Here is a 24,296-nt window from a genome sequence, read left to right on the forward strand (position 1 = left end):
AGCAAGCCGAAAAGTGCAGGCATGTAAGGGATCTAGAGGTTGACAACATGTCTTCTTAACGGGAGTCCAGGAGCTCATCTCCACAAATGGACTCTTCAGGATCCTTGGGTGGCTCCGTAGTTCGAAACCAATTCTGGTTATCGCTTCTCGGCCTTTTGGCTAAGATCAAGTGTAGTATCTGTTCTTATCAGTTTAATATCTGATACGTCCCCTATCTGGGGACCATATATTAAATGGATTTTTAGAACAGGGAGATGGAAAAAGAGCTTGCTCTGTCCACTCCATGCATTGACCTGGTATTGCAGTATCTCCAGGACCGGTGCACCCCTTCTTTAATGCAGTTTCTAAAATCAGAAAGTATTGAATTCAATGTTTTTTGTTCATTTTGCTTGTTTGTCGGATTTTGGGATGGACTCTTTGGCTTTGCTTTTCTTCTCCTCATTGGATTTTTCATGTTCAAAGTTGCAGAAGCCAGATGACAAGCTCATTTTGGTTCAACTTCAGCAACTGTGCATTGCATTGCCATGTAATGTAACGCAATGCTATCTTTCTAGCTCTCCCTCTTTACTTCCTTTTGGATAAACAGACATATTAGGCAAGCATTTTGGAGCTTTCACCTAAATAACTACAGGTGGTGAGATAAGCTGCACAATATAATTGACCTTTCAGTATATTGTTGCACACACACCATCTATTTAGCAAATGCCCTTGTTATCAACAGCAGCCTTTTAAACTCACCTGAGCTAACAGGTATGTGCGCTGGTTACTCTGCTGCGCTTAAAATTTCTTTTTTGGTTTGCTACAATGCCTTTTCTGAAACGTTGTCTCCCTCTGCTGGAACACTGACTTCTTTCAATTAATGCCTGCAGACTATAAAAGAGAACCCAACCCAAAAAGTTTGGTTGATTAGTCTGTGGCATTCTGTTAAACTGTTGCTTATGGCGGTCTCTGTGAGCTTCTCAGCGACATTCAGCCAGCCAGGTATCCTGCCTGCAGTAGATGGAATGTGGCAATGGAACGCTGGCTGCGCGTGTCATAACAGGCTCTGAGCCTTTATATACCTGCGCACAGCAGCAGCCACCTTCAGTCTGCTGCTGGACAGCCAGCAGCAGCAGGAGAGGTAAGTAATCAGCAGCCCTCCTGCTAAGGGTAGACAGCTGCTCGTTCCACCCCACCCCCCGCCTTAATTGGTTCTCCTCCCTTCCAACGGTGTTGAGGCGGGTGGGAACAGCAGGGTGTGAGGGTGCTGTGTTTAAAGAGGTGGAGTTATGCAGATCTAAAACGCGTGGATTGCAGCAGCAGCAAGCCGAAAAGTGCAGGCATGTAAGGGATCTAGAGGTTGACAACATGTCTTCTTAACGGGAGTCCAGGAGCTCATCTCCACAAATGGACTCTTCAGGATCCTTGGGTGGCTCCGTAGTTCGAAACCAATTCTGGTTATCGCTTCTCGGCCTTTTGGCTAAGATCAAGTGTAGTATCTGTTCTTATCAGTTTAATATCTGATACGTCCCCTATCTGGGGACCATATATTAAATGGATTTTTAGAACAGGGAGATGGAAAAAGAGCTTGCTCTGTCCACTCCACGCATTGACCTGGTATTGCAGTATCTCCAGGACCGGTGCACCCCTTCTTTAATGCAGTTTCTAAAATCAGAAAGTATTGAATTCAATGTTTTTTGTTCATTTTGCTTGTTTGTCGGATTTTGGGATGGACTCTTTGGCTTTGCTTTTCTTCTCCTCATTGGATTTTTCATGTTCAAAGTTGCAGAAGCCAGATGACAAGCTCATTTTGGTTCAACTTCAGCAACTGTGTATTGCATTGCCATGTAATGTAACGCAATGCTATCTTTCTAGCTCTCCCTCTTTACTTCCTTTTGGATAAACAGACATATTAGGCAAGCATTTTGGAGCTTTCACCTAAATAACTACAGGTGGTGAGATAAGCTGCACAATATAATTGACCTTTCAGTATATTGTTGCACACACACCATCTATTTAGCAAATGCCCTTGTTATCAACAGCAGCCTTTTAAACTCACCTGAGCTAACAGGTATGTGCGCTGGTTACTCTGCTGCGCTTAAAATTTCTTTTTTGGTTTGCTACAATGCCTTTTCTGAAACGTTGTCTCCCTCTGCTGGAACACTGACTTCTTTCAATTAATGCCTGCAGACTATAAAAGAGAACCCAACCCAAAAAGTTTGGTTGATTAGTCTGTGGCATTCTGTTAAACTGTTGCTTATGGCGGTCTCTGTGAGCTTCTCAGCGACATTCAGCCAGCCAGGTATCCTGCCTGCAGTAGATGGAATGTGGCAATGGAACGCTAGCTGCGCGTGTCATAATAGGCTCTGAGCCTTTATATACCTGCGCACAGCAGCAGCCACCTTCAGTCTGCTGCTGGACAGCCAGCAGCAGCAGGAGAGGTAAGTAATCAGCAGCCCTCCTGCTAAGGGTAGACAGCTGCTCGTTCCACCCCACCCCCCGCCTTAATTGGTTCTCCTCCCTTCCAACGGTGTTGAGGCGGGTGGGAACAGCAGGGGGTGAGGGTGCTGTGTTTAAAGAGGTGGAGTTATGCAGATCTAAAACGCGTGGATTGCAGCAGCAGCAAGCCGAAAAGTGCAGGCATGTAAGGGATCTAGAGGTTGACAACATGTCTTCTTAACGGGAGTCCAGGAGCTCATCTCCACAAATGGACTCTTCAGGATCCTTGGGTGGCTCCGTAGTTCGAAACCAATTCTGGTTATCGCTTCTCGGCCTTTTGGCTAAGATCAAGTGTAGTATCTGTTCTTATCAGTTTAATATCTGATACGTCCCCTATCTGGGGACCATATATTAAATGGATTTTTAGAACAGGGAGATGGAAAAAGAGCTTGCTCTGTCCACTCCACGCATTGACCTGGTATTGCAGTATCTCCAGGACCGGTGCACCCCTTCTTTAATGCAGTTTCTAAAATCAGAAAGTATTGAATTCAATGTTTTTTGTTCATTTTGCTTGTTTGTCGGATTTTGGGATGGACTCTTTGGCTTTGCTTTTCTTCTCCTCATTGGATTTTTCATGTTCAAAGTTGCAGAAGCCAGATGACAAGCTCATTTTGGTTCAACTTCAGCAACTGTGCATTGCATTGCCATGTAATGTAACGCAATGCTATCTTTCTAGCTCTCCCTCTTTACTTCCTTTTGGATAAACAGACATATTAGGCAAGCATTTTGGAGCTTTCACCTAAATAACTACAGGTGGTGAGATAAGCTGCACAATATAATTGACCTTTCAGTATATTGTTGCACACACACCATCTATTTAGCAAATGCCCTTGTTATCAACAGCAGCCTTTTAAACTCACCTGAGCTAACAGGTATGTGCGCTGGTTACTCTGCTGCGCTTAAAATTTCTTTTTTGGTTTGCTACAATGCCTTTTCTGAAACGTTGTCTCCCTCTGCTGGAACACTGACTTCTTTCAATTAATGCCTGCAGACTATAAAAGAGAACCCAACCCAAAAAGTTTGGTTGATTAGTCTGTGGCATTCTGTTAAACTGTTGCTTATGGCGGTCTCTGTGAGCTTCTCAGCGACATTCAGCCAGCCAGGTATCCTGCCTGCAGTAGATGGAATGTGGCAATGGAACGCTGGCTGCGCGTGTCATAATAGGCTCTGAGCCTTTATATACCTGCGCACAGCAGCAGCCACCTTCAGTCTGCTGCTGGACAGCCAGCAACAGCAGGAGAGGTAAGTAATCAGCAGCCCTCCTGCTAAGGGTAGACAGCTGCTCGTTCCACCCCACCCCCCGCCTTAATTGGTTCTCCTCCCTTCCAACGGTGTTGAGGCGGGTGGGAACAGCAGGGGGTGAGGGTGCTGTGTTTAAAGAGGTGGAGTTATGCAGATCTAAAACGCGTGGATTGCAGCAGCAGCAAGCCGAAAAGTGCAGGCATGTAAGGGATCTAGAGGTTGACAACATGTCTTCTTAACGGGAGTCCAGGAGCTCATCTCCACAAATGGACTCTTCAGGATCCTTGGGTGGCTCCGTAGTTCGAAACCAATTCTGGTTATCGCTTCTCGGCCTTTTGGCTAAGATCAAGTGTAGTATCTGTTCTTATCAGTTTAATATCTGATACGTCCCCTATCTGGGGACCATATATTAAATGGATTTTTAGAACAGGGAGATGGAAAAAGAGCTTGCTCTGTCCACTCCACGCATTGACCTGGTATTGCAGTATCTCCAGGACCGGTGCACCCCTTCTTTAATGCAGTTTCTAAAATCAGAAAGTATTGAATTCAATGTTTTTTGTTCATTTTGCTTGTTTGTCGGATTTTGGGATGGACTCTTTGGCTTTGCTTTTCTTCTCCTCATTGGATTTTTCATGTTCAAAGTTGCAGAAGCCAGATGACAAGCTCATTTTGGTTCAACTTCAGCAACTGTGCATTGCATTGCCATGTAATGTAACGCAATGCTATCTTTCTAGCTCTCCCTCTTTACTTCCTTTTGGATAAACAGACATATTAGGCAAGCATTTTGGAGCTTTCACCTAAATAACTACAGGTGGTGAGATAAGCTGCACAATATAATTGACCTTTCAGTATATTGTTGCACACACACCATCTATTTAGCAAATGCCCTTGTTATCAACAGCAGCCTTTTAAACTCACCTGAGCTAACAGGTATGTGCGCTGGTTACTCTGCTGCGCTTAAAATTTCTTTTTTGGTTTGCTACAATGCCTTTTCTGAAACGTTGTCTCCCTCTGCTGGAACACTGACTTCTTTCAATTAATGCCTGCAGACTATAAAAGAGAACCCAACCCAAAAAGTTTGGTTGATTAGTCTGTGGCATTCTGTTAAACTGTTGCTTATGGCGGTCTCTGTGAGCTTCTCAGCGACATTCAGCCAGCCAGGTATCCTGCCTGCAGTAGATGGAATGTGGCAATGGAACGCTGGCTGCGCGTGTCATAATAGGCTCTGAGCCTTTATATACCTGCGCACAGCAGCAGCCACCTTCAGTCTGCTGCTGGACAGCCAGCAGCAGCAGGAGAGGTAAGTAATCAGCAGCCCTCCTGCTAAGGGTAGACAGCTGCTCGTTTCACCCCACCCCCCGCCTTAATTGGTTCTCCTCCCTTCCAACGGTGTTGAGGCGGGTGGGAACAGCAGGGGGTGAGGGTGCTGTGTTTAAAGAGGTGGAGTTATGCAGATCTAAAACGCGTGGATTGCAGCAGCAGCAAGCCGAAAAGTGCAGGCATGTAAGGGATCTAGAGGTTGACAACATGTCTTCTTAACGGGAGTCCAGGAGCTCATCTCCACAAATGGACTCTTCAGGATCCTTGGGTGGCTCCGTAGTTCGAAACCAATTCTGGTTATCGCTTCTCGGCCTTTTGGCACGATCTATCAGGTTTACCTGTGTGGTCTTGCCTGTGAGGTGCTCTTGGTACCCTTTCTCTCGGCCTGGGGGGATCGTTCCTCTTCGGAGGGACTTAACCCCCCTGCTGCTATTGGGAGGAAGGATTAGTCCGGGAGCAATGGGAAGGGATCCCATGAAGGCTTGCGCCTTTCAGAGAGAAGAGTCGGTACGTTCCTGAGTGAAGGATGCCGGCAACGCTCACATATTCATTGGGTGATGCCCGGATGCGGAACACCGTGAGGATTGAAGTTGGAGCAGCATCGAGGATGGAGAAGAATTTGGACTACATCTGCCATAGGATTCTTCTTGGAGTTCTGGAGTTTCGGCGGGAAGACATATTCTGCTTCCAGGACAACGAGTACAAGGGGACATACACCATCACCTTCAAGAGCCAGGGATGCTGTCAGCAACTCGTACAAAAGGTAAACGAGAAAAACTACTTAGATGAATTGGATGGACTAACCTTTTGTCTCTTGTATGCTTATGACGAGATCCCCATCGTGGTGCATTTCCCGAACCCCTTTGTGGAAGCTGCAGACATCTCGACCTACCTTACCCGCTATTGTGATGATCTGAGATACCTGGGTACTGTGAAGAACGCGGTAGGCTTCTGGTGCGGCAAGAGAAGGTATATGGCCCGTCTAAAGAGGGACCTTAGTGGAGTGGGAGGAATGCTACACCCTCCCTCAACCTTCGTAATCGGTAAGAGCAGAGGCTACTTATTTTATCCTGGAATGCCAGTATGTTGCAGGAACTGTGGACAAATGGGTCATACCCAAACGTCCTGCATGGGCAGGAAAGTAGACCGCTGCAATAATTGCAGCTGTTACGGACATTTAATGAAGGACTGTCCCGCTGGGAGGAAATGTAATCTCTGCGGTGAGGCGGGGCACATGTTCCGAGGATGCCCCAGCAGGACCAGGACCAGGACCTACGCAGAAGCTGCATCTTCTGAAGCTGAGCCGATGCGCCCACCGGTCTTCACTGGCAGGCCGGCGTCGGAGGGCGGTTCGAAGGGCGAGAAGGCTGGGATGGAGCAGGGAGCCGGAGGCCCCTCTGGGGCGGCACCTGCATCGAAGTCCCTTAACGATGGGCGGACCTCGCATGGACCGGAGTGGGGGGGTCCTCCTTCTGGGAGGGTATCCTCCGTATCGATGGTTCCCGATACCGATCCTGTTGGGCTGGAGGGTGGTGCCCCTGTGCGGTTGGCTACAGGGGACCACGCAGCGATGGCCTCAGGATCTTCCAGGGCGATTAGCCAGCCAGATGAGGGGGCTTTGCTTCTAGGTGGCGAACATCAGGAAATCTGTGTTGCTGATCTTGTCCTGATGGACCAGTCTCCCCCCCCTGGAGGAGGTGGAGGAAGAGGAGGACTGCACCAGTGACCTAGTGGAGTCTGCCCCGAAAAAGAGACGGAATGTCGAGGCCCCAGCGTCTCCTGGAATGTGGCTGGGAACCGTGACCTACGAGGGGGCAACCGCCGGCTCACAGAATATCGAGTCGTTTGGGTCCTCTAGCCCGGATGTCCTGGAGCAATTTGACATACAGGGCTTTGAGTCAGGTGTCCTCATGGAAGATCCACCACCCTGACCTATGAATGCCCACATTAAGACTTGTCTCACTGAATGTGAGGTCATTAAAGAGCCCAGTTCGTAGGGCTGCTCTATTCAAGTATTTAGAAACCACTGACTTTGACATATGTTTATTACAGGAATGCGGGATACAACATGCACTAAATTATAATGATATCAAGACAGATTGGAGACTGGGGCCCTCCATCTGGTCTGGCTCCAATGACAACAAGTCAGCGGGGGTGGGCTTCCTCTGTCGTGGGAGAAATATTACTATAAATGCTGTCACAGAAATAGTACCAGGCAGAGTGGTTTTAGTGCATTTTAAATTTAATGGTTTTACCCTACGTGTAATGAATATTTATGCTCCCCCTGATAAGCAAGAGAGAATTAATTTATTTGGGATATTGCCATTGTACTGTACTGGGTCATCTCCCCTGATCGTAGGGGGTGATTTTAATTGTCTTTGTGCTAGTGAACAACGAGCAGGGGGTGACCCTTTACGCAAATTGGATAAGTCATGTCATCTATTGAAAGATTTTATAACTGATTTTAAATTATGCGATGCGTGGAGGTCACTCCTGCCGACGGACCCTGGTTATACGTGGTCCGGAAGAGGGGTGTCCTCCAGGATCGATTTTATTTTCCTATCAGATGATTTTAACCCTGTAAAATGTGTTTTAACATCAAATATATTTTCTGACCATAAGGGCTTGGAGGTGCATCTAGAATACCGGGATGAACAGAGGGTCAACAGGGGCCTCTGGCGTCTAAGTACATACCTGCTGGAGGACCCTCTGATTCGACAAGACTTTGGTAAAGCCTATCAAGCCTGGCGGCGACAAAAACCTTCTGATGCCCCTATGGTAACCTGGTGGGAAAATTTGAAAAAAAAAGTCAGAATGTTTTTTATAAAAGCAGGGAGACGTAAAGCTAGAGAGAAAAAAAGATGTTTTAGTGATCTTAACACCAAACTGCAAACACTTTTTAAATTCAAAGAGCTAGGGGTGGAGGTGGGAGATGATATTGCTAGCCTAAAAACTGAAATTCAGAACTGCATAGACACAAAGGGGAAAGAGATTATTTTTAACTCTAGAGTGCAGCACTTGGAGGAGGGGGAGAAGTGCTCTCGCTTCTTCTTCAAAAAAGTCATGGATAAAAGAGAAGTGATCACAAATCTAGAGGGTGAAACATCTATGCAGGGAATGTTGAATGCTACTTTTAACTTTTATAAGCATCTTTTTAGTAAAAAGTGTATAGATGAGTCCTTTTTATCTGATGCTCTTAATGATCTCGATTTTAAGTTAAATTTTACAGACCAGGAGTTTTTAGAACGCGATATTGTTTTAGAGGAATTATTTTATGTTTTTAAAAGTTTCTCTAAGGGTAAAGCATCTGGGTGTGACGGACTACCTGTAGAATTTTACCTTACTTTTTGGGACATTTTAAAAGAGGACCTTTTTATGCTTTTTAAAGAAGTTTTTATTTGTGAACAGTTGCCATTTTCGTGGAGGAGAGGAGTGGTGTCTTTGATATATAAAAAAGGTGACCGCAGTACTCTAGCGAATTGGAGACCCATAACTCTCCTAAATGTTGATTACAAGGTACTTGCTAAGGTGGTTGCAGACCGGCTCAGGAGTGTCATTGCCAAACTAATCCAGCCTGAGCAGGTTTGTAGTGTACCAGGCAGAAGTATTTCAGAGGTTTTAAACGTATTAAGGGATGTAATTTGGTATTCCAGAGACCGGGGTCAAAATGTAGCTCTTTTAGCCCTAGATTTTGAAAAAGCTTTCGATAGAGTCTCTCATAGATTTCTTTTTAGAGTTTTAAAAAGAATGGGTATCCCTAATATGCTTTTAAATTGTATTAAGATTTTATATAAAAATTGTTTTAGTCAAATTTCTCTTAATGGCTTTTTAACAGATGGAGTTCCCCTTGAGTCCGGAGTGAAGCAGGGATGCCCCTTGTCGCCCATCCTGTTCATCTGCGCCATGGAGCCCCTGCTGAGCGCAATAAGGAAAGACAAAGTGATTAGAGGGGTTCCTGTTCCAGGCGGAGGTGGCAGTGATGTGAGAGTCTTTGGCTACATGGATGACGTGACGGTTGTGTGCGTGGACCCTGCTTCCCTCCGGAGGGCGGTGTTGCGCATTGATTTTTTTTCCCAGGCATCCGGTTTTAAACTTAATTTAAATAAATCTGAATGTCTGACTTTGGGATCCTGGGACACCGCCCAACTCCCGCAGCTCACTATAAAACGAGACAATGTAAAAATTCTTGGAGTTGTTTTTAACGAGGAGAATGTGGGAACTCAAAGCTGGGAGAATGTCATAGAAAAAATGTCAAAGAAAATATCATTTTGGGGTTTGAGGTCCCTAACAATGGAGGGGAAAATTTTAATTATAAAATCAGTGTTGTTACCCCTCATACTGTATATAGCTATGGTGTACCCCCCCTCTGATGTTTTAATTAAAAAAATGACTAGGATGATCTTTATGTTTTTATGGAACTCCAAAATGGAAAAATTAAGGCGAGAAATAATGAGGAAGAATAAAATGAACGGCGGAAGGGATGTCCCCGATTTACATATTTATTTGCATTTAAATTATTTCTGCTTTTGTTTCAAACATTTTAATGGTAATAGTGCGCTAAGTTATTTTTTAAAATATACTTGTGGGATGATTTTTAAAAGATGGTTTAAGTTGTCGTTGAATTCCCCTGTTTTACTATGCCCCCCCAAACACCAAGCAATCTTAGAAAAGACTGTTCGATTTTATAGCCTTGGTGATTTTAATATGGACATTTTTAAAGACCGCAAGAAGCTTTTATCTTTTCTGAGGAGGAATGAAGATGTGACCCCCATAGTAAATTTCTCAGAAGAGAGATCGAAGCAAGTTTGGAAGAATGTCTTCGGGAAATTCTTAGCAAATGGACATAAGGACATCGCATGGATGGTGGTCCACCAGTGCCTCCCCACCAGAGAGTTTCAACACAGGAGAAGCCTGGTGGCCAGAGCCAAATGCCCCAGAGACTCATGTGTTAATGACGAAACCACCTTGCACCTTATGTGGAATTGCCCATTTGCACAGGAACTTTGGCACAAAGTTGGGATTCTTTTAAAATGGACTTGCGGTTTAAGAGATTTTAACCATGAATATGTTATATATGGCCTTTTTAAATGTCCGACCCCTCAACAGTATTGTATATGTTGGTGTATGATTAACTGTTTTAAAGACGCCCTTTGGAAGGCACGCAATATTTTACTTTTTAAACGTGATGCTATTTCTGTGAAGGATTGTCTTAAAATTGCTTTTAGCCAGATGTATATTTATTACTTGAGGGATGTCAAATGTATTGGGAGGAGGGATGCTAATCGTATATGGGGTTTTTATGGGTGGAATTCTGTGTTTTAATAATGTACTGTTTGTGTTGTTGTTTTTGATTGTAAACCATCTTTTACGCACTTAATAAATTATGTTGAAACCTGATCTGTTCTTATCAGTTTAATATCTGATACGTCCCCTATCTGGGGACCATATATTAAATGGATTTTTAGAACAGGGAGATGGAAAAAGAGCTTGCTCTGTCCACTCCACGCATTGACCTGGTATTGCAGTATCTCCAGGACCGGTGCACCCTTTCTTTAATGCAGTTTCTAAAATCAGAAAGTATTGAATTCAATGTTTTTTGTTCATTTTGCTTGTTTGTCGGATTTTGGGATGGACTCTTTGGCTTTGCTTTTCTTCTCCTCATTGGATTTTTCATGTTCAAAGTTGCAGAAGCCAGATGACAAGCTCATTTTGGTTCAACTTCAGCAACTGTGCATTGCATTGCCATGTAATGTAACGCAATGCTATCTTTCTAGCTCTCCCTCTTTACTTCCTTTTGGATAAACAGACATATTAGGCAAGCATTTTGGAGCTTTCACCTAAATAACTACAGGTGGTGAGATAAGCTGCACAATATAATTGACCTTTCAGTATATTGTTGCACACACACCATCTATTTAGCAAATGCCCTTGTTATCAACAGCAGCCTTTTAAACTCACCTGAGCTAACAGGTATGTGCGCTGGTTACTCTGCTGCGCTTAAAATTTCTTTTTTGGTTTGCTACAATGCCTTTTCTGAAACGTTGTCTCCCTCTGCTGGAACACTGACTTCTTTCAATTAATGCCTGCAGACTATAAAAGAGAACCCAACCCAAAAAGTTTGGTTGATTAGTCTGTGGCATTCTGTTAAACTGTTGCTTATGGCGGTCTCTGTGAGCTTCTCAGCGACATTCAGCCAGCCAGGTATCCTGCCTGCAGTAGATGGAATGTGGCAATGGAACGCTGGCTGCGCGTGTCATAATAGGCTCTGAGCCTTTATATACCTGCGCACAGCAGCAGCCACCTTCAGTCTGCTGCTGGACAGCCAGCAGCAGCAGGAGAGGTAAGTAATCAGCAGCCCTCCTGCTAAGGGTAGACAGCTGCTCGTTCCACCCCACCCCCCGCCTTAATTGGTTCTCCTCCCTTCCAACGGTGTTGAGGCGGGTGGGAACAGCAGGGGGTGAGGGTGCTGTGTTTAAAGAGGTGGAGTTATGCAGATCTAAAACGCGTGGATTGCAGCAGCAGCAAGCCGAAAAGTGCAGGCATGTAAGGGATCTAGAGGTTGACAACATGTCTTCTTAACGGGAGTCCAGGAGCTCATCTCCACAAATGGACTCTTCAGGATCCTTGGGTGGCTCCGTAGTTCGAAACCAATTCTGGTTATCGCTTCTCGGCCTTTTGGCTAAGATCAAGTGTAGTATCTGTTCTTATCAGTTTAATATCTTATACGTCCCCTATCTGGGAACCATATATTAAATGGATTTTTAGAACAGGGAGATGGAAAAAGAGCTTGCTCTGTCCACTCCACGCATTGACCTGGTATTGCAGTATCTCCAGGACCGGTGCACCCCTTCTTTAATGCAGTTTCTAAAATCAGAAAGTATTGAATTCAATGTTTTTTGTTCATTTTGCTTGTTTGTCGGATTTTGGGATGGACTCTTTGGCTTTGCTTTTCTTCTCCTCATTGGATTTTTCATGTTCAAAGTTGCAGAAGCCAGATGACAAGCTCATTTTGGTTCAACTTCAGCAACTGTGCATTGCATTGCCATGTAATGTAACGCAATGCTATCTTTCTAGCTCTCCCTCTTTACTTCCTTTTGGATAAACAGACATATTAGGCAAGTATTTTGGAGCTTTCACCTAAATAACTACAGGTGGTGAGATAAGCTGCACAATATAATTGACCTTTCAGTATATTGTTGCACACACACCATCTATTTAGCAAATGCCCTTGTTATCAACAGCAGCCTTTTAAACTCACCTGAGCTAACAGGTATGTGCGCTGGTTACTCTGCTGCGCTTAAAATTTCTTTTTTGGTTTGCTACAATGCCTTTTCTGAAACGTTGTCTCCCTCTGCTGGAACACTGACTTCTTTCAATTAATGCCTGCAGACTATAAAAGAGAACCCAACCCAAAAAGTTTGGTTGATTAGTCTGTGGCATTCTGTTAAACTGTTGCTTATGGCGGTCTCTGTGAGCTTCTCAGCGACATTCAGCCAGCCAGGTATCCTGCCTGCAGTAGATGGAATGTGGCAATGGAACGCTGGCTGCGCGTGTCATAATAGGCTCTGAGCCTTTATATACCTGCGCACAGCAGCAGCCACCTTCAGTCTGCTGCTGGACAGCCAGCAGCAGCAGGAGAGGTAAGTAATCAGCAGCCCTCCTGCTAAGGGTAGACAGCTGCTCGTTCCACCCCACCCCCCGCCTTAATTGGTTCTCCTCCCTTCCAACGGTGTTGAGGCGGGTGGGAACAGCAGGGGGTGAGGGTGCTGTGTTGAAAGAGGTGGAGTTATGCAGATCTAAAACGCGTGGATTGCAGCAGCAGCAAGCCGAAAAGTGCAGGCATGTAAGGGATCTAGAGGTTGACAACATGTCTTCTTAACGGGAGTCCAGGAGCTCATCTCCACAAATGGACTCTTCAGGATCCTTGGGTGGCTCCGTAGTTCGAAACCAATTCTGGTTATCGCTTCTCGGCCTTTTGGCTAAGATCAAGTGTAGTATCTGTTCTTTTAAGAACACAAGAGCTACGATCTACACTTGACGAGAGCGATCGAACTCGGAAGGAGAAGAGCTTCGGAGCCCAGCTGACATCGGAGAAGGAAGGCGGATATCGGTGGGAGGAAGAAGCTCTAAAGAATCCAGAAGAAGACGAAGACTCGGAGAAGAATCGGGCTGTCCTGTGGAATCTTCGAGGAAGAAAATCATCGAGACAAAGACCTTTCGGGGAATTTGTCCAGAACACGACGGGAGAAGAATCTGCATAGCTCCACCCATTCCGGGAAGAGTTCCAGATCCAGCTCCAAGAAGTAACTGCAGGAGGAAAGCCATGGCAAGCGCTGCGAGGAAGGCTGAAAAGAAGAGCCTGGAGCAGGGGACAGCCAGGAGGGCCCAGCCAGGAGCCGATTCTGACCCCAAGGACTCTGCCTCCACGACTGGCCAGCAGAAGGGACCCCAGAAGCCCCGCCACGAAGCTCCAGCCCTGGAGCCATGGATGCGGCAGACGGTGGCCCTGAAGCTGAAGGAAGTGGATGGGAGGGTGCCGGACATGTCCTCGGACGTGTTCTGCCAGAAGATGCTGCTGGATCGAGGCTTCTCCAGGTCGGACACCCTCAGCATCCAGACCTTCTTGACGGGGATCTTCTTCGTCACCTTCGCCACTGTGAACACCTGCAGGAGGTTCTGGGAAATGGTAAGCGCAAAAGGACCGGATAATTCTTTCTCTGCCTTTACAGGTAGCTGCCCTATCCAGAGGGACGAAAGGAGGATCACGGTCTCCATGCGCAACCCGCACACCCCAGGCCAAGACATCTGTACCTTCCTGAGACGCTTCTGTTTGGTTGTGAAGGAACCCTCTCACATCCTGAATGGACTCGGCTTCTGGACAGGTAAGTGGTCGGTGACCGTTAGACTTCACAGGGACCTGGCGTACTCAGACGGACTTCGGCACCTGCCCCCGACATTCTCCCTGGGCAACTCCTACGGCCTCATCTATTACCCGGACATGCCGCGGAACTGCAGGAGATGCGGCAAGAACGGCCACGAGATGAAGGACTGCAAGGAGGATGCCTGCAGGATTTGTCGAGTGACGGGACACAGCTCGAAGGACTGCCCGAAGAAGACGTCCTGCAACCTGTGTGGGCTGGCGGCTCATCTATACAAGGATTGCCCCAAGCGTGAGAGATCCAGGGCATCGGTGGTTGCGACGACCCCAGCTCCGGAGGACAAGGCCCCGACGACCAGGCCTGTGAAGGTCAAGGACGCGACGACCAAGGCCCCAGCGGCCAAGGCCGAGACGACCAAGGCCAAAGCGGTCAAGGAGTCGGTGGCCAAAGCCCCAGCGACGGTCCCAGCAGCTCCGAAGCAGAAGAAAAAGTCAAAGGAGGGTAAGAGTTCTGTCACCCCTCTCTCGATCCCTCCCCCTGCCACCCCGGCCAATCCCCCCCCACCCCGGCCACCCCTGCTGAGGATTCCACTTCCTCTTCCTCCTTCCCCTACTCCTCAGCAGGTGTCCTTTCCCCTGCCCCGGCAGCCACTCTCCCTCCCCAGACCATGGTAGCGGTGGAATTAACCTTTCCTCCACCCGCCGCTATCTATTCCGAGGAGGATTTTCCCCTTCTTGTCTCCCCAGTTCCAACCCGGGGAAAGAGGAAGGTGGAGGACAGCCCTGCTACTGAATCCTCCAAAAAGAAGATTCTGGATTTCGTAGGCGAAAAGGAGGATACCCTCCCTGAGCCAGAAGAGATGGAGCACATGGTTGAGACCCTGGTGGCCGAGCCAGAAGAGGAGGAACTGGTGGTCGCCGAGATCGAGGCCGCACTGCTTGACCAGATGGAGGAAGAGGGCCTGCTGGTGATCCCGTCACCAGCAGTCAACACCGACGAGGGACCACCCGACCGGAGTGGTAACTAAGGTGTATTGCCTGCGCTAACTTTTTCTTTTTTCCCTACATGATGGCTAATATTAACTTATTTTCCATTAATGTCAGGAGCATCAAGGACAAGTTCAGACGTCAGACTATTTATGCCTTCCTTACTTCCCAGTTGTGTGATGTTTATATGTTGCAGGAATGTTCCCTTCCCTCCTCTAGGTCCTTCAAACATCTGGCCAGGGAGTGGTCCCACGGTCCATCCTACTGGTCCGGTGGGGGTGACTGCAAGTCTGCGGGGGTCGCAATTCTGATCAGGGGGGGCGCATTCACGCTTGAGTCCGTCCAGGAGCTCATCTGCGGCAGGGCTCTTGTTGTAGATGGCAACTGGGCAGGAGAACCTGTCAGGTTCATCAACGTGTATGCGTCCCCACTGAAGAATGAGCGTTTGGAGCTTTTCCAGACCCTGCGGCTTCAGCTTGCCACCACCAGGACCTTAGTGATGGCCGGGGATTTCAACTGCCCCATCGAGGAGGATGGTCGTAGTTCTGGCACATCTGCCAAGTTGGACATCACGTCCAAGCTGCTCATCGAGATGGTAACCGAGGCCTCTCTTCAGGACGTGGTGGGCTCCATGGGGAGAGGCTCCACGAACTATTCGTGGAGCCGACCCGATGGCTCACTCCGCTCCAGGATTGACTTTGTGTTCACCTCTCGGGCAGTCAGGCAGAGTAGGCACTCGATGGTCCCCTGCTTCTTCTCCGACCACAGAGCCATTCACTTACAAGGTGTCCTCGGCGACGGTTTTCCGTCCGGCCCCGGCTCCTGGAAGCTGAATTGTGCTCTGCTGGCTCAGGATGAAGTCGTGGAGGAGCTGAGAGCAGCCTACGCAATGTGGCAGTCCTACAAGGGTAGCTTCCAAACAGTCTCTGATTGGTGGGAATATGTTAAAGTTGAGTTTCGCTGTTTCTTTCAGGCCAAGGGTCGACAACAGGCGTGTGAGAAGAGGAGGGACTTCAGAGGGCTGCAGCGCGAGCTGCGGTCGCTGCAGGACCTTCTTCACTGCGGCTGGGACGTGAGGGAGGAGCTGGAGGAGACCAAGAAGAGCCTGAAAAGGCACTTTGAGGAGGAGTCCAAGCGAATCGTCTTCCGTTCCAAAGTGGAGAATCTGGAGAAGGGTGAGAAATGTAACTCATTCTTTTTCAGGAAACTTCATGCCGGTCACACGCCCCTGAACGAGCTGCGAGACGAGAGCGGAAACATGCGACTTGGGAAGGAGGACGTGATGAGGGTCGTCAGCGACTTCTACAGCGAACTCTACTCCCACAAGACTACCGACCCCGACGCTGCTGATAAGTTCCTGTCAGGTATCACTAACCATCTTGATCCTGCAGGCACGGCAGCCTTGGACAAACCTCTGATGGTGGGCGAATTGCTCTCTGCCGCTAAATCCTTTAGGACCGGCAGGACCCCGGGCAGTGATGGTCTTCCAGCGGAGCTCTATGTAGCGCTGGGAGACCTCATCTGTCCGGACCTGTTGGACCTGTACGAGGAGATGGTGGTGGAGGGTAGAATGCCTCCATCTTTGAGGGAAGGAATGGTCACGATCCTGTACAAGCGGAAGGGAGAGAGGTGCGACCTGAGGAATTGGCGTCCCATCACTCTGCTCAACGTGGACTACAAGATCCTGGCCAAGACGATGGCGACACGACTTAAGACGGTCATCGGACGGATCATCCACCCGGACCAGACCTGCGGCATCCCTGGACGTCGCATCGCAGACAGCCTCGCTCTCGTGCGGGACACGGTCGAGTACATCAAGGTCCGCCGCGCACACGCGGCCCTGGTCTCCTTGGATCAGGAGAAGGCCTTCGACCGGGTTTCCCACGAGTTCATGGGCCGAGCTCTGCACCGGTTAGGTTTGGGTAACATGTTTTGTTCGTATGTCCGTCTGATGTATTTTGATATCCACAGCTCGGTGTTGGTGAACGGCTGGAAGACTGACCCCTTCCCTGTCCTCTCTGGGGTCAGACAAGGCTGCCCTCTATCACCTCTTCTTTTTGTTTGTGTTATAGAACTCTTCGCAGAGGCTATCCGGCAGAATGGAGAGATCAGAGGGATCACCGCACCGGGTCCGGGACGACACGAGGTCAAGTGCTCGCTCTACATGGACGACGTAACCGTCTTCTGCGCTGATCGTGGTTCAGTCGACGCCCTCGTCCAGACGTGTGAGAGGTTCGGCCGGGCTTCAGGGGCCAAAGTCAACTGCAGGAAGTCGGAAGCCATGCTCTTCGGGGATTGGCAGCCGGCCTCCTCCGCCCCCTTCCCCTTCAACATTCAACCGGATTTCCTCAAGGTGCTGGGAGTCTGGTTCGGGAAGGAAGGAGCGGCCCTCAAGTCCTGGCAAGAACGCTTGGCCAAAGTGAAGCAACGGATCGGACTCTGGAGCCTCAGACACCTCACTTGTGAGGGTAAGGCACTCGTCCTGCGTAATGAGGTCCTGCCCGTCTTGCAGTACACGGCGCAGGCCTGGCCCCCACACGTCACTGTGTGCAGGGCCATTACCAGGACAGTGTTTCACTTTGTCTGGGGATCCAAGATGGACAGAGTCAGGCGGGCCGTCATGTACAAGGAGCCTCGCAAGGGTGGGAAGGGCGTTCCAGATATCCCCACCCTCCTGCGATCCTCTTTTGTGTGTGATTGTGTCCGCCGGACTTTGCAAGTCAAGGATGGCTCCGCGGGCAGGTCCATGTCTCGCTTCTTCCTGCTTCCTCTTTGGAGGCGACTCGGCTGGGACAAGTGGGACAGCTCCTTCCCCTACAACTGGACGACGCCATGGTTCTACGGAGACGTCGTTCGATTTGTGGGGGAACATCAACTGGAGGGACTCAAGCCCGACTTGTGGAAGCCCAAAACTATCCACAAGCTCATCAGAGCCAAGGATGACGTGGAGAACATCACAGGACTTCACCAGGACACGCTGGAGACTGTGTGGACAAATGTGTCGTCTGACAGGCTGACCAACGGGCACAAGGACTTGTCGTGGATGGCGATTCAGGGCGGACTGCCCGTCCGGTCATTCATGCATGCCCGGAACCTGTGCAAGACCCGGTACTGCCCAAGGTGCCCCTTCGTGGAGAAAACATCTTTGCACACTTTTTGGGACTGCGGATTTGCACAGCGCCTGTTGACTGCCCTTGAGGACGACCTGAGGAACTCTGTCCCCAGGGCGAGCCTATCGCACCATTCTGTGCTTTACGGACTCTTCCCTGGGGTTCATACCGTCGGAGCCATCCAGGAGGCTTGGCGCCTTATGAACTGCTTCAAGGATGCCGTTTGGGTCGCCAGGAACCGGCTCATCTTGAGGAGGGAGAGGATGTCCATCCAGGACTGCCGCAGGCTGATCCACAGCCTGCTCAGAGACTATTCCATCGTGGACGGTCCGGAGGACGAGGATGAGGACTAAACCCCTCCTCCCCCTCTCCCCTTATGTGTCTTGTCTTTCAATAAAGCTTCGGGCCTGTGTTTTTCCCCTCCCCATCCCCTTTTTCCCAATCCCCATCCCTTATCACGATTCGTCGTACTGTATTGATTGACATGCTTTTTCTTTCAGATTGAGTGTTTTGTGTAGCATAGGGGTGTGATGTGTCTAGTTAGTGCGTCGTATCCTCATGCTATGTAAATATGATGTAGAATTCTGTGTGTTCTGGGCTGCGGCACTGTACACTGTCTGTTAAATTATTTTTTGTGCTAATAAAAGATATATTCAATCAAAAAAAAAAAAAATCTGTTCTTATCAGTTTAATATCTGATACGTCCCCTATCTGGGGACCATATATTAAATGGATTTTTAGAACAGGGAGATGGAAAAAGAGCTTGCTCTGTCCACTCCACGCATTGACCTGGTATTGCAGTATCTCCAGGACCGGTGCACCCCTTCTTTAATGTAGTTTCTAAAATCAGAAAGTATTGAATTCAATGTTTTTTGTTCATTTTGCTTGTTTGTCGGATTTTGGGATGGACTCTTTGGCTTTGCTTTTCTTCTCCTCATTGGATTTTTCATGTTCAAAGTTGCAGAAGCCAGATGACAAGCTCATTTTGGTTCAACTTCAGCAACTGTGCATTGCATTGCCATGTAATGTAACGCAATGCTATCTTTCTAGCTCTCCCTCTTTACTTCCTTTTGGATAAACAGACATATTAGGCAAGCATTTTGGAGCTTTCACCTAAATAACTACAGGTGGTGAGATAAGCTGCACAATATAATTGACCTTTCAGTATATTGTTGCACACACACCATCTATTTAGCAAATGCCCTTGTTATCAACAGCAGCCTTTTAAACTCACCTGAGCTAACAGGTATGTGCGCTGGTTACTCTGCTGCGCTTAAAATTTCTTTTTTGGTTTGCTACAATGCCTTTTCTGAAACGTTGTCTCCCTCTGCTGGAACACTGACTTCTTTCAATTAATGCCTGCAGACTATAAAAGAGAACCCAACCCAAAAAGTTTGGTTGATTAGTCTGTGGCATTCTGTTAAACTGTTGCTTATGGCGGTCTCTGTGAGCTTCTCAGCGACATTCAGCCAGCCAGGTATCCTGCCTGCAGTAGATGGAATGTGGCAATGGAACGCTGGCTGCGCGTGTCATAATAGGCTCTGAGCCTTTATATACCTGCGCACAGCAGCAGCCACCTTCAGTCTGCTGCTGGACAGCCAGCAGCAGCAGGAGAGGTAAGTAATCAGCAGCCCTCCTGCTAAGGGTAGACAGCTGCTCGTTCCACCCCACCCCCCGCCTTAATTGGTTCTCCTCCCTTCCAACGGTGTTGAGGCGGGTGGGAACAGCAGGGGGTGAGGGTGCTGTGTTTAAAGAGGTGGAGTTATGCAGATCTAAAACGCGTGGATTGCAGCAGCAGCAAGCCGAAAAGTGCAGGCATGTAAGGGATCTAGAGGTTGACAACATGTCTTCTTAACGGGAGTCCAGGAGCTCATCTCCACAAATGGACTCTTCAGGATCCTTGGGTGGCTCCGTAGTTCGAAACCAATTCTGGTTATCGCTTCTCGGCCTTTTGGCTAAGATCAAGTGTAGTATCTGTTCTTATCAGTTTAATATCTGATACGTCCCCTATCTGGGGACCATATATTAAATGGATTTTTAGAACAGGGAGATGGAAAAAGAGCTTGCTCTGTCCACTCCACGCATTGACCTGGTATTGCAGTATCTCCAGGACCGGTGCACCCCTTCTTTAATGCAGTTTCTAAAATCAGAAAGTATTGAATTCAATGTTTTTTGTTCATTTTGCTTGTTTGTCGGATTTTGGGATGGACTCTTTGGCTTTGCTTTTCTTCTCCTCATTGGATTTTTCATGTTCAAAGTTGCAGAAGCCAGATGACAAGCTCATTTTGGTTCAACTTCAGCAACTGTGCATTGCATTGCCATGTAATGTAACGCAATGCTATCTTTCTAGCTCTCCCTCTTTACTTCCTTTTGGATAAACAGACATATTAGGCAAGCATTTTGGAGCTTTCACCTAAATAACTACAGGTGGTGAGATAAGCTGCACAATATAATTGACCTTTCAGTATATTGTTGCACACACACCATCTATTTAGCAAATGCCCTTGTTATCAACAGCAGCCTTTTAAACTCACCTGAGCTAACAGGTATGTGCGCTGGTTACTCTGCTGCGCTTAAAATTTCTTTTTTGGTTTGCTACAATGCCTTTTCTGAAACGTTGTCTCCCTCTGCTGGAACACTGACTTCTTTCAATTAATGCCTGCAGACTATAAAAGAGAACCCAACCCAAAAAGTTTGGTTGATTAGTCTGTGGCATTCTGTTAAACTGTTGCTTATGGCGGTCTCTGTGAGCTTCTCAGCGACATTCAGCCAGCCAGGTATCCTGCCTGCAGTAGATGGAATGTGGCAATGGAACGCTGGCTGCGCGTGTCATAATAGGCTCTGAGCCTTTATATACCTGCGCACAGCAGCAGCCACCTTCAGTCTGCTGCTGGACAGCCAGCAGCAGCAGGAGAGGTAAGTAATCAGCAGCCCTCCTGCTAAGGGTAGACAGCTGCTCGTTCCACCCCACCCCCCGCCTTAATTGGTTCTCCTCCCTTCCAACGGTGTTGAGGCGGGTGGGAACAGCAGGGGGTGAGGGTGCTGTGTTTAAAGAGGTGGAGTTATGCAGATCTAAAACGCGTGGATTGCAGCAGCAGCAAGCCGAAAAGTGCAGGCATGTAAGGGATCTAGAGGTTGACAACATGTCTTCTTAACGGGAGTCCAGGAGCTCATCTCCACAAATGGACTCTTCAGGATCCTTGGGTGGCTCCGTAGTTCGAAACCAATTCTGGTTATCGCTTCTCGGCCTTTTGGCTAAGATCAAGTGTAGTATCTGTTCTTATCAGTTTAATATCTGATACGTCCCCTATCTGGGGACCATATATTAAATGGATTTTTAGAACAGGGAGATGGAAAAAGAGCTTGCTCTGTCCACTCCACGCATTGACCTGGTATTGCAGTATCTCCAGGACCGGTGCACCCCTTCTTTAATGCAGTTTCTAAAATCAGAAAGTATTGAATTCAATGTTTTTTGTTCATTTTGCTTGTTTGTCGGATTTTGGGATGGACTCTTTGGCTTTGCTTTTCTTCTCCTCATTGGATTTTTCATGTTCAAAGTTGCAGAAGCCAGATGACAAGCTCATTTTGGTTCAACTTCAGCAACTGTGCATTGCATTGCCATGTAATGTAACGCAATGCTATCTTTCTAGCTCTCCCTCTTTACTTCCTTTTGGATAAACAGACATATTAGGCAAGCATTTTGGAGCTTTCACCTAAATAACTACAGGTGGTGAGATAAGCTGCACAATATAATTGACCTTTCAGTATATTGTTGCACACACACCATCTATTTAGCAAATGCCCTTGTTATCAACAGCAGCCTTTTAAACTCACCTGAGCTAACAGGTATGTGCGCTGGTTACTCTGCTGCGCTTAAAATTTCTTTTTTGGTTTGCTACAATGCCTTTTCTGAAACGTTGTCTCCCTCTGCTGGAACACTGACTTCTTTCAATTAATGCCTGCAGACTATAAAAGAGAACCCAACCCAAAAAGTTTGGTTGATTAGTCTGTGGCATTCTGTTAAACTGTTGCTTATGGCGGTCTCTGTGAGCTTCTCAGCGACATTCAGCCAGCCAGGTATCCTGCCTGCAGTAGATGGAATGTGGCAATGGAACGCTGGCTGCGCGTGTCATAATAGGCTCTGAGCCTTTATATACCTGCGCACAGCAGCAGCCACCTTCAGTCTGCTGCTGGACAGCCAGCAGCAGCAGGAGAGGTAAGTAATCAGCAGCCCTCCTGCTAAGGGTAGACAGCTGCTCGTTCCACCCCACCCCCCGCCTTAATTGGTTCTCCTCCCTTCCAACGGTGTTGAGGCGGGTGGGAACAGCAGGGGGTGAGGGTGCTGTGTTTAAAGAGGTGGAGTTATGCAGATCTAAAACGCGTGGATTGCAGCAGCAGCAAGCCGAAAAGTGCAGGCATGTAAGGGATCTAGAGGTTGACAACATGTCTTCTTAACGGGAGTCCAGGAGCTCATCTCCACAAATGGACTCTTCAGGATCCTTGGGTGGCTCCGTAGTTCGAAACCAATTCTGGTTATCGCTTCTCGGCCTTTTGGCTAGGATCAGGTGCAGTGATCTAACGGTTGCTGCCTTGGTCTCGGCTAGGAGGTGCCTGGGGTACCCGACTTGTTGGCCTTGGGGGATCGCTCTCTCTTAACGGAGGGAGCTTCACCCCCTTGCAGCTATTGGCAGGTCGGCTTAGTCCCCGGACAACGGGAAGCGATCGCGTCTTGTCTTCGGGGCGACCCGAGGAAATAAGGGCGTTTTCCTTTGCTGAGCTTTATCGCTTAGTGGGCTGTGTAAGTTCTTGGGGTACCCCTCCCTCGGTCTTGGGTTTGTTCCTGCTTTTGTGGGATTCATTCCCTTGTTACTATTGGGGGAGGGCTTAGTCCCTGAGGGCCGAAAATGCCTTTTTCTTTTGGATTTGCGGTGGGGGAGACTCCACTGCGACAGTCCATTAGAATCATGGTGGATGAGTGCCAGCGCCATGAGAAGAATCTGCAGTACATCGTGCATGAGATTCTTTTTGGGTTCTTCCACCTGGAGCGAGATAAGATCCTGTGTCTTTACGATCAGGAATTCCGTGGGCGATATACCATTTCCTTTATGGCTAAATCATGCTGTGATAATATCCATGCAGCACTGATGGTTGCGGACAAGGACGATGAGAGACTGAACGGGCTGAGCTTTGACTTCCTGTACGGTGAAGAGGAAGTACCCTTGGTGATCTTCATGTACAGCCCATTCGTCTCTGAGGGCGATATCGAAACCTTTTTGAAGCGTTACTGCAAGTCAGTGCGCTTCTCACATGATATCCTCAACTCCCAGCGCTTCTGGAATGGGAAGAGGAAATACCTGGTGAAGTTCCATCCAGATCAGAGCGGCATTGGTGGTCTTCACCACCCGCCTGCTAATTTTGCCATTGGTAATGTCAGGGGATTCCTACGCTACCCAGGAATGCCCCTTCAATGCCGGAATTGTCATGAATATGGGCATACACGAGAAAATTGTACAAGGGCTCATGTAGTCTTTTGCAACAAGTGCGGTAAGAGTGGGCACACCTCCGCTACGTGTGACTCTGAGATCGTATGTAACCTATGTGGGAAGGCAGGTCACGCCTTCAGGAATTGTCCGAGCAAAAAGTCAAAAACATATGACATGTTTAAGTCAGGTCAACTGACTATCCAAGAATACTTCGGAGGGAGTATTACTACACCTGCCCCTGGACCTGGGTTGGCGCACGCTGACGGGTCCGGACCAAATCCTTCAACGGCTCCGCCAGAGGGCCCGCTGGTAGTTCCACAGAAGGACGGTCGTAGGGGTTCCATAAGATTAACCGAGGGTTCGCTCTCTGTGGAATTGATCGATGTTCTGGCTCTAGATGTTGCCGTATCTCAGAGTCAAGAGGAAGGGTCCTCATCCAGCATGAATGCACCACCGGCATTATGTGGAACTGAGGAGACCTCTAGTACCCCGATTAAGCAAGCACCCAGATTCGCCACACCATCATCGGTGATCTTGGGTAAGGGCAAAAAGGGTACACTCCTTAATCGATCAACCAGTGTGTCGGAAAGAGAGACCTCTAGGGCGCAAAGTAAAAAGGACCCGGCTAAGACCCAGTCGAGCCCTGGTCCTCGAACCAGAAGTCGCAGTAGTTCCGTGACCAGACCAGAGGACAAGACGACCCAGAGGGATGACACCCGTTCCATAGACCAGACCGCCATGAGGACTGCAGATGCACAGGACTTGGAAAAGATGGACAGCTCCCAGCCTCTGAAAAGG

General features: G+C 48.1%; 8 non-coding genes and 2 pseudogenes across 8 annotated transcripts; all 10 read left to right on the forward strand.

The window, feature by feature from the left end:
- Positions 1-139: 139 nt before the first annotated feature.
- LOC141235672 (U2 spliceosomal RNA) lies at positions 140-330 on the forward strand. The gene has a single exon (XR_012301440.1). It is a non-coding gene; the product is annotated as a U2 spliceosomal RNA (small nuclear RNA).
- Positions 331-1,439: 1,109 nt separating this feature from the next.
- Positions 1,440-1,630, forward strand: LOC141235827 (U2 spliceosomal RNA). Its single transcript, XR_012301559.1, has one exon. It is a non-coding gene; the product is annotated as a U2 spliceosomal RNA (small nuclear RNA).
- A 1,109-nt stretch (positions 1,631-2,739) lies between these two features.
- On the forward strand, positions 2,740-2,930 carry LOC141235828 (U2 spliceosomal RNA). Its single transcript, XR_012301560.1, has one exon. It is a non-coding gene; the product is annotated as a U2 spliceosomal RNA (small nuclear RNA).
- Positions 2,931-4,039: 1,109 nt separating this feature from the next.
- On the forward strand, positions 4,040-4,230 carry LOC141235469 (U2 spliceosomal RNA). Its single transcript, XR_012301242.1, has one exon. It is a non-coding gene; the product is annotated as a U2 spliceosomal RNA (small nuclear RNA).
- Positions 4,231-10,400: 6,170 nt separating this feature from the next.
- LOC141235758 (U2 spliceosomal RNA) lies at positions 10,401-10,590 on the forward strand. Its single transcript, XR_012301520.1, has one exon. It is a non-coding gene; the product is annotated as a U2 spliceosomal RNA (small nuclear RNA).
- A 1,109-nt stretch (positions 10,591-11,699) lies between these two features.
- LOC141235727 (U2 spliceosomal RNA) lies at positions 11,700-11,890 on the forward strand. The gene has a single exon (XR_012301494.1). It is a non-coding gene; the product is annotated as a U2 spliceosomal RNA (small nuclear RNA).
- A 1,109-nt stretch (positions 11,891-12,999) lies between these two features.
- Positions 13,000-13,077, forward strand: LOC141235792 (U2 spliceosomal RNA; annotated as a pseudogene).
- Positions 13,078-18,639: 5,562 nt separating this feature from the next.
- LOC141235746 (U2 spliceosomal RNA) lies at positions 18,640-18,841 on the forward strand (annotated as a pseudogene).
- Positions 18,842-19,950: 1,109 nt separating this feature from the next.
- LOC141235470 (U2 spliceosomal RNA) lies at positions 19,951-20,141 on the forward strand. Its single transcript, XR_012301243.1, has one exon. It is a non-coding gene; the product is annotated as a U2 spliceosomal RNA (small nuclear RNA).
- Positions 20,142-21,250: 1,109 nt separating this feature from the next.
- On the forward strand, positions 21,251-21,441 carry LOC141235471 (U2 spliceosomal RNA). Its single transcript, XR_012301244.1, has one exon. It is a non-coding gene; the product is annotated as a U2 spliceosomal RNA (small nuclear RNA).
- The last annotated feature ends 2,855 nt before the right edge of the window (positions 21,442-24,296 follow it).

This window comes from Phyllobates terribilis, unplaced genomic scaffold (assembly GCF_046119375.1).
Source record: "Phyllobates terribilis strain yellow unplaced genomic scaffold, ASM4611937v1 Scaffold_682__1_contigs__length_827410, whole genome shotgun sequence".
Taxonomy (NCBI): Eukaryota; Metazoa; Chordata; class Amphibia; order Anura; family Dendrobatidae; genus Phyllobates; species Phyllobates terribilis.